The sequence below is a fragment of the Melozone crissalis genome, unplaced genomic scaffold (genome assembly GCF_028551555.1).
Source record: "Melozone crissalis strain CALT ecotype California unplaced genomic scaffold, PUWL_Pcris_2 ptg000218l_1, whole genome shotgun sequence".
Taxonomy (NCBI): Eukaryota; Metazoa; Chordata; class Aves; order Passeriformes; family Passerellidae; genus Melozone; species Melozone crissalis.
The window spans coordinates 375,190-383,843 of record NW_026535981.1 but is presented as its reverse complement, the minus strand read 5'-3'; the positions used below and the strand labels follow the sequence as shown (position 1 = coordinate 383,843).

The 8,654-nt window shown below is 53.7% G+C and overlaps 1 non-coding gene across 1 annotated transcript; it reads left to right on the top strand.

The window, feature by feature from the left end:
• Positions 1 to 6,036: 6,036 nt before the first annotated feature.
• On the top strand, positions 6,037 to 6,189 carry LOC128949290 (5.8S ribosomal RNA). The gene has a single exon (XR_008484193.1). It is a non-coding gene; the product is annotated as a 5.8S ribosomal RNA (ribosomal RNA).
• The last annotated feature ends 2,465 nt before the right edge of the window (positions 6,190 to 8,654 follow it).

Sequence of the window (8,654 nt, the reverse complement as noted above, 5' to 3'; positions counted from 1 at the left end):
TTTTCACAGTGCTGGTAGCACGTAGCTGCGACCCAGCTTTGTCTCCCCTTCCCAGGGAAGTCCTGCTCCATGACCTTTATCTGCCTCCCCAGCAGCTCAGTGGTAGGAAAAGCCACTTGAAGTGGCTGGTGGATTCTCCCTCAGTTTTTTGGCAGAGGCTTTGAGCCAGGAGGTTCTGTGGAGGGATGCTGGCTCTGGAAACCTCTCCTGAGCTTGCAGGTGTGGAGTAAAACTCCCTGCTGGGCCAGTGAACAGCAAGTTATCCTCTGATCCATCTGGGACCCCCATGGCTTGGGGTCAGTCCTTGCTGGGGAGCTGCTGCTTGGGAGAAATAGCCACTCCCTTTTCATAAGTTGAGAGAGATTTATTAAACCTTGTCAAAGATGCAACAGAAGACTGAATAGAGAAAATGTTATGGCGCCAGGAGCAAAGGATTTTCCGCACCATGTGCTCACCCACACAATGGAGGTTTTGCCTTTTAACCCTTTAGCCCCTCCCAAAATTCTGTCCATTGACCCCTTCTTCACTGTCCAGTGGTGGAGTTTACTTCCTCAAATCTTGATTGGAGGTCAGATGTCACTGTAGTGACAAGCCAACCCTCCCAAATATCCCAACCCTGGCTGTCCCTTGATAACAACTGCGGGGGTAAAAAAATTTTTCTTAACCTCTATACATGGTATTTGTCTGTTAATTGTGAGAGTCAATCATTGTGGCATTCACATTCTCTGAACAGAAACACATAATTCTCTCTCTCAAGGTTTTTTCTCCTGGAGAATCACAGAGAAAAGAAAGAAAACAATTCTTATCTCTATCATGTGGAATGTGTTAGGAAGATTATTTACCTGAAGTGATTTGTCAGTTGGATTCTGCTGAGCATTGTTTTGTTTCCTTGGCCAATTGGAAAAAGCTTTGTCTTGGCTGTCTGGAGACAGTCACAAGTTTTCCTTAGTATTCTTTGTAGTATAGTATGCTTCTTTAATATAGTGTAGTACAATGTAATATAATATAGTTTAATAAAGCAACTGTTCAGCCTTGTGAATCAATGGAGTCAGCTGCCAATCATTCCCTGCAGTGGGGCACCCTGCTTTTTGATAAATCATCACATTACTCATCTCTCACACTGCTGCTCCTCCCCAAGTCCTTTGCTCTCCTGCACTCACACTTCTCTCTGCCAATCTATGGCTTATTAAACAGTCTGCTGGCTTTGTCTCTCCTGTGGCTGCAGGCAGCATCGATTCCTGCAGACATGGAGAGAGCTGTGGCTGGAAAAATTAATGGAGGGGAAAGAAACAGGGAAGGAGAAGGGCTCTTGTGAAGATCACACTGCCCTCCTGAGGCTCCCGGGGGAAAAGGCAAAGTTGCTCCAAGACCCCAGGCTGTTCTCTGATGACATTTTTTTCATTGAGCCAATGGTAAGTGATAGCTGAGACCTCATTTTCCTCCTCTTCTTCCTCCTCATCCCCCTCCCCCTCTTCCTCCTCCCATCCACTCTACCCCCGGCTGCGGTCACTGGGCAGATCCTCAGCTGGCTCAATGTGCTGGGAGGGAAGACATTGAGTTTCTGATGCACCTGCAGAGCTCGCCTAAAAATGCCAAATGCTAAAAGCATTTCTGCCCTGGAGGCTCAAGGCAGGGCTGGGAGCCTGACAAGGCCAAGCTGTGCTGCCAGGGCCTGAGCTCAAGGGCACTCTGTGCATGTCCTTGCAGTGTCCACAGGGAGCAGTTCTTGTAGGTAGGGGCTCCCCCTACATGTGAGGTTCAGCAGAGGCTGTTGGAGCACTGCCAGCTCACACACTGACCTGAAGCTTGCAATGTTTTGCTGGGAAAGTGAGGCCAAATTCAGCCTAAGGCTAATCATAGAAATGCCAATCCCCTCCTGTAACCACGCCTTGCACTATTTCTGAGTGTCCCTTCCAGTGTCCTCTGTGAGCCTGGACACAAGGGTGGAAGGTTGAAATGGGCCTTTGGAGTTGTCCTGCACACAGGGACAGAAAACCTTTTCCTTTTCTGTTTCTGCAAGCAAACCACCACGTCCTCGTATCAACTAGAGCCCTGATTCTGAGTACTGGCATTGTGAGAGACGATGAAGGCCTGGTGTCTGCACAGTGCAACATCCCTTCTCATCTTGGAGTAAACGCTAGAATAATGCCAGCCTCTGCTTTCTTTCAATACACGTTAAACTAATATTTTTATTTCCAAGGTTCTGGTTCTGGGCAAATTTGGGAGAGAACCCCCAAAGGGGCTCCTCTAGGAAAGCAGATTCAATCGGCCCCTCCCCCAACTGGTCCTGGAGAAAAGACCTCCTTGAAGTGGAAAAAACCTGTTTATTAACCAATAAACCCTAAACAGTATTAATCAATAAAACCCCTTGCTGCTCCAAAAGAGATGACAAACTCAGAAAGTCCCTCCCTGGGTTGCAGCTCAGCTCACTCAGTCTCTGATCAGTCCCTCTGGGGCTGGAAATGTCGCAGGCCAGGCCCGGCCCGGTGGCCGCAGCTGGAGCTGCCGGTGCTCTTCTGGTGTTCAGTCCACAGCAGTTTTGAACACGTCCAAAGAAAAGGGAAAAAAACCCCACAGTCCAGGGAACTTCTTTGCCTCAGCAAGCTAAATTAACTAAAAGCAAAGGAGAGCTCTGTCCCGCTGTCTGTCCATCCGCAGACAATGCAGTCCAGGAGCAGGAGTGTGGAGGAGTGAGTGCAGTGTCTGAAAACAAACTGCTGCTTCTTCTCTCCCCCCTTCACTCTCTGCAACAAGTCTTAAAGGTGCAAAACTTATTATTCAGCATAAACAGAATAAGACGATTTGGGATAAAAGCATCATATAGTCAACCCAGGACAGGGATCATGTTCTCTTCTTGTGAAGAGCCACCAGTGCACAGTGGCAGTTGCATCCCACTGTAGCTGACAGCAGCATGATGTGACCAAGAGCCTTTGTCAGAGTAGCAGGAGTATTGTGGAGAGTGGGAGCTGAACAGCTGAACATTGAGAGCTTCCAGCGCTGTGTTGAGCTGGGTTTGGAGTGTTTCCTTGGGCTCCTTGTGTTGTTCACTCATTACTAATGCTCTAAACAGAGGCTTACAGAAGTGTGGTTGAAAACAAGAAATGTGAAGTTTGAAGAGAACTGTTTTGCTGTCTCTTTCTGCTGTAGGAGGGAGAAATTGGGCTGAATTGTTTGGCCAAAATCAAGGTGACCTTCAAACCCCTGGAAGCACTGGAGTATGGAAGTGTGGCTTACTGCAGCATCTCAGGTACAGCTCCTTTGCCCTGCTTCTCTCCCCCTCAGTGAAGCCATGGTGCAAGCCTGAGCCCACTGGGCTCCCATGGAAGTGCTGGGAAGAGTCCCTGGTCAGCAGGGCAGTGCTGGCACATCCCCCCTGACCCTGCCGCTCCCAGGGAGTCTCCTGTGCCAGGCCAGGGCTCAGAATGCTGTGTGTGCCTGACTGATCCCAGAACAGCCCAGGCAGTGCAGGGAGAGGTTTTCATGCCATGGCTTTGCCAGCATTCCCTCAAAGGCCAGAGAGCTGCAGAGCAGAACAGCTTTAGTGAACAAGCACTCAGCCCCTGCAGGCCCCTGGCCTCCAGGATGATGGGTCCATTTGACATGGATCCATCATCAGGCAGCAGGCGCTGAGTTAGAAATGTGTTCCCTGAGCCTGGATCACCTCCCAGTGCCCAGACAGCAGCAGAGCAGAGGTGACTGAGCCCCCCTGAGCCCAGGCTGTTGGTAGAAGGAGCAGCCTTGGCCAGCACCTGCCTCTCTCCCTTTGTGGGAATTGAGCCCTTGCAGCTCTGTCTGTGGAAACAGAACGCAGTGCTGAGTGTCAGGAGTTGGGGACTTTGGCAAAAATGTCCTGTGTTCCTGGGCCAGGGATTTTGGCAATTCCCAAACTCAGTAGGAGCTTTGTACCTTCACTGAATGGATTTCAAAGCTCCTCTAAGTGCATGGGAAGAAAACCACAGAATCATAGTATGTTAAGGATGGAATGGACCTTAAAGGCCTTTGGGCAGGGACACCTCCCCCTAGAGCAGGTAGCTCCAAGCCCCATCCAGCCTGGCTTGGAACACTTTCAGGGCTGGAACCTCCACAACAGCCCTGGGGAACCTGCTCCAGTGTCTCACCACCCTCAGAGTAAAGAATTTCTTCCTAATATCAAAGCTAAATTTCCTTTCTTTCAATTTATGCCTGTAACTCCTTGGCCTGTCACTACAAGGCAGCAGAGATGTTTTAAATTCAGCAGACTGGTGGCTGAAATTGGAAAGCAGCCCAAGGAATGGGTTAGAAATTAGAAGTCAGCCCCGAAGCTGAGGGAAGAGGAGGGTCCATATCCTCTCCTGCAGCATCAGGAGCTGGTTGCATCCAGCTCAGAGTCAGGGACTAGCACTGAGGCAGCCTGGAAAATACAGTATAACAGAGGGAATGATTGTACTGCAATGGACATCTCTCCCCAGGCTGTGAGAGCAGGCTGCCCCTGCTCTCAGGAGAAGGCCAAGGATCCTTGGTAGAATTCAGCTCTCCTACTCTGTACATTGGGAACATTTCTATTGACACCCCCCACGTCTATGAGGTGAGCAGCAGGGCTTGGGGTGGATCCTGATGGCTCCTGAGGGAGGAGCAAGCCTGGTGGAAGTGTGGAATTGCTGCCGACCTGGGCACTTGTGAGCAGGGAATATTTGATGTACTGGTGAAATCTGAGAGGGTCTGAAAGGTGTGTCTGTTGTTCATGAAGGCCCAGTTCCTTCCTTGGGAATCAGCTGGGAGGCTTGCTGCAAAACAACCCCTTGGCACATGAAACAAAGCCTGGGTCAAAAAGGGATGTTCAGAGGCTTTTGTGGCAGTGCCAGACACAAGGCACCTTTGGACTGGGCTGTTCAGAAGCAGCTGGAAGAAACTGGCTGCCTTTGAGCTTCAGTCCACTGCAGACAGCTTCCAGTCAAGTGTCTCCTGCTTATTGCTGCAAGTCACAGGAAAGCCATCCAGCCTCCTGGCTCAGTGCTGGCCCTTGCAAAGGGCTTGGGAGTTCCTTCCCTTGCTGACCAGTCCCTCACCACACTTCAGCCTTGGTGCATCTCTGGCTCTAGAAAGAGAAAAGTGTTCCTGGGAATAAAGCAAAGCATTTTTCTACCTATTTGCCTCCTCCTCAATAGTGTCAAGTTTGCAAAAAAAAACCAAAGAGAGAGCAGCTGAAAGAGGTAGAAAATGAGGCACTACATCATGCCAGACACTTCCAAAAGCTTGGCTGTGGGATGCAAAGACATGCTGAGTTTTCTTACCAAAAGATGATGTTGTCTATACATTTTGATGCTGATGCCTCATAATCAATGTATTGTTTTCATGACATGGGAAAAGGTGAATGAGTAGATGGTGCTGTTGGAGCTGTGCTCAGTGGGGCAGCAGCAGCTCTGGGGTGATTCCCTACGCACGTTGCTCTCAGGGCCAGGTCTGAATGAACTTGGTGATGCTGACCAGAGGTGCACTACTCTGTGTCCATGGGATAACCCCAGGGTTGTGGACTCCAGTTCTGTGGAGTTGCCGCTGCTTTGCATGAAAACTTAAAGGCAGAACTTGTCCTGTTGTATTTTTTTGCCATTCAAAGCATTGTCTGCTATTTCTGGGTATTAATTGCATCATTAGACAATAACTCACAAGAAGGGAAGATTCCACATGTATTTCCGCTTTGCTTTCTTGCTGCTGCAGGTGGAACTGATTAACCTAGGAGCTATTGATGCTCCCTTCGCCTATAGCCCTTTAACTGCAAACGTGGGCTTCTGCTTCAAGTTTGCGCCCAAGGAGGGCATCATTGCACCAGGTGGGAACCAGACTGCTCAGATCTCCTTCAGTGCCACCATAGTGTGGAGGTTTGAGGAAGAATTCCAGTTCAGTGTGGCTGGATCTCCTATGTCTGCAATCCTGACTATCAAGTAAGGACAGTCAAAGCCAGGCACGTGCCTGCACGTCCTCAGCACAAGAGAAAGGGGCCGCTTCATGTGAGCGGTCCCAGCCCCTCCACGGGTGCAGGATCGGTGCTGAAAGCCAGACAACTCTTAGCGGTGAATCACTCGGCTCGTGCGTCAATGAAGAATGCAGCTAGCTGCAAGAATTAATGTGAATTGCAGGACACATTGATCATCCATACTTTGAACACACTTGTGGCCCTGGGTTCCTCCCAGGGCTACGACTGTCTGAGCGTTGCTTGATTATGAGTCGCCATCCGGCGGCCACCACGGTGGTGCGGCTGGGGTCACCTCGCAGGCAAGTTGACTGTGGTCAGCGGCGGTGGTGATGGTGGCTCGCCGGTGCCCGGAGGGAAGGCGGTCAGGGGTTTGGCAAGGGATGCGTTTCCCTCGGCGGCCTCAATTTTTTTCCTGTGACTCAGCAGGCGTCATCATCGTCACGGCCGTCGTCATCATTGTTGCCACGCAGGGCCTTCATCCCCCTATATGCAGGCTCAGGGACTGCTCTGTAGCTCCCCACTCCTGGAGTGAGCCACTGGGGCAGAGTTTGTCCTTGCAGCGCCCGTGCTGCAGTACAGTGGTGGTGGCAGCTGAGGAGAGTGAGAGACGGCGTTGAAAGCACCACCGTGGGCCAAGAGAACGGAGAGGGGAAGAGGGAGATGAGGCGCAGACCTCACCCCCAGCCTCCCCACCGCGCGGGCGGCTGTCTGCAGCTGGGTACCAGGGCGGTACCGTGCCGGGCTGCTGTGCTGCCGAGCGCGCGAAGCGAGAGCGCTGGGGACAGATGTTCCGACCCCCTCCTCCTTTTGCCTTCCCTCCTCCTCTTCGGTCGTGGTCTCGGGGCGCAAATAGCACCATGGCTTTTCTCTCTCCCTCCACCGAGGCCATCACGTGCCACCTGGTCCCCCATCAGGGCTGTCTCTGCCACACTCCCTTTTCGGTTCTCATCTCCGGGATGGGGCTCTCCGTCTCCGCTTCTCTCCCTCTGGCTTTGTTTTCCTCTGGCACGCTGGTGCCAGTGGGGAGGAAGGTGAGGGTAGTAGGTGGGAGAAGCTGGCTGGCTGTTGGCCTGTTGGCATGCCACTTCTTTAGGAGCAGCATGGGCCGGGCGGTGCGGCCCAGCTTTCGGCTTGCAACCTCAGATCAGACATGGTGACTGAATTTAAGCATATTAGTCAGCAAAGGAAAAGAAACTAATGAGGATTCCCTCAGTAACGGTAAGCGAAGAGGGAAAAGCCCAGCACCGAATCCCCGCCCCGCGGTGGGGCGCGGGACATGTGGCATACAGAAGTCCCCTTCCCTGGCAGTGCTCTTGGGGGACCCAAGTCCTTGTGATCGAGGCCACAGCCTGCGGACAGTGTGAGGCGGTAGCGGCCCCCCAGTGCGCCGGGGCCAGGGCTTCTCAGAGTCGGGTTGCTTGGGAATGCAGCCCAAAGCGGGTGGTAAACTCCATCTAAGGCTAAATACCGGCACGAGACCGATAGCCAACAAGTACCGTAAGGGAAAGTTGAAAAGACTTTGAAGAGAGAGTTCAACAGGGCGCGAAATCGTTAAGAGGTAAACGGGTGGGGCCCGTGCAGTCCGCCCAGAGGATTCAACCCGGCGAGTTGCAGTTGGCCGGCTCGGGTTGGGCAGATCCTCGCCTCCACCTCCCCTCCGTCCCCCGGGCGAACCCCGTCAGCGGGGGCGGGCTGGGCGGGGCGGGCCAGTGTGGGGACCGCTGCCCAGCTGGTGGGTGATCCTGGCCGGGCACATTTCCTCCACGGCTGTGCACCGTGACCGGATCCGGGTCGGCTGTGAAGGCCGCCGGTGGGCAGATGGCCCAGTGCCGCGCAAAGAGCGGCGGCGGGTGTTACAGCCCTCGGGCAGCAGGTCTCGCCGAATCCCGGGGCCAAGGGAAAGGACCGCCGCCGTGCCCTCTTCCCACCCCATCGGCAGCGCTGTGGCAGGGGGCATCGTTTCCCCCCCTCTCACGGGGGGGCGGCATCCTCGCAGCGTGATGTTTCTCACAGGGGTGTGGGGGCCGGGCCCGTCGGCCCATGGCGCTGCTGTCAACCGGGGCAGACTGTCCTCAGTGCGCCCTGACCGCGCGGCGCCGCCGGGCCGGGCTCACGGGCCGCATTGGGGCACCTGGAGTCCATGGCGACGTCGACTACCCACCCAACCTGTCTTGAAACACGGACCAAGGAGTCTAGCACGTGCGCAAGTCAGGGGCCATTGTCGAAAGCCCGCGGCGCAATGAAGGTGAGGGCCGGCGCGCCCCAGCTGAGGTGGGATCCCGGGACGCGTGTCGCGCCTGGCAGCCCCAGGGGCACCACCGGCCCATCTCGCCCGCCGCCCCCTCGCGGGGCCGGGGAGGTGGAGAGTGAGCGTCCGTGCTAGGACCCGAAAGATGGTGAACTATGCCTGGGCACGGCAAAGCCAGAGGAAACTCTGGTTGAGGTCCGTAGCAGTCCTGATGTGCAAATCAGTCGTCCGACCTGGGTCTAGGGGCGAAAGACTAATCGAACCATCTAGTAGCTGGTTCCCTCCGAAGTTTCCCTCAGGATAGCTGGCACTCGGCAATGGGCAGTTTTACCCGGTAAAGCGAATGATTAGAGGTCTTGAGGCCGAAACGATCTCAACCTGTTCTCAAACTTTCAATGAGTAAGGGGGCCAGCTCGCTGGCGTGGAGCTGCACCATGGAATGCGAGTGCTCAGTGG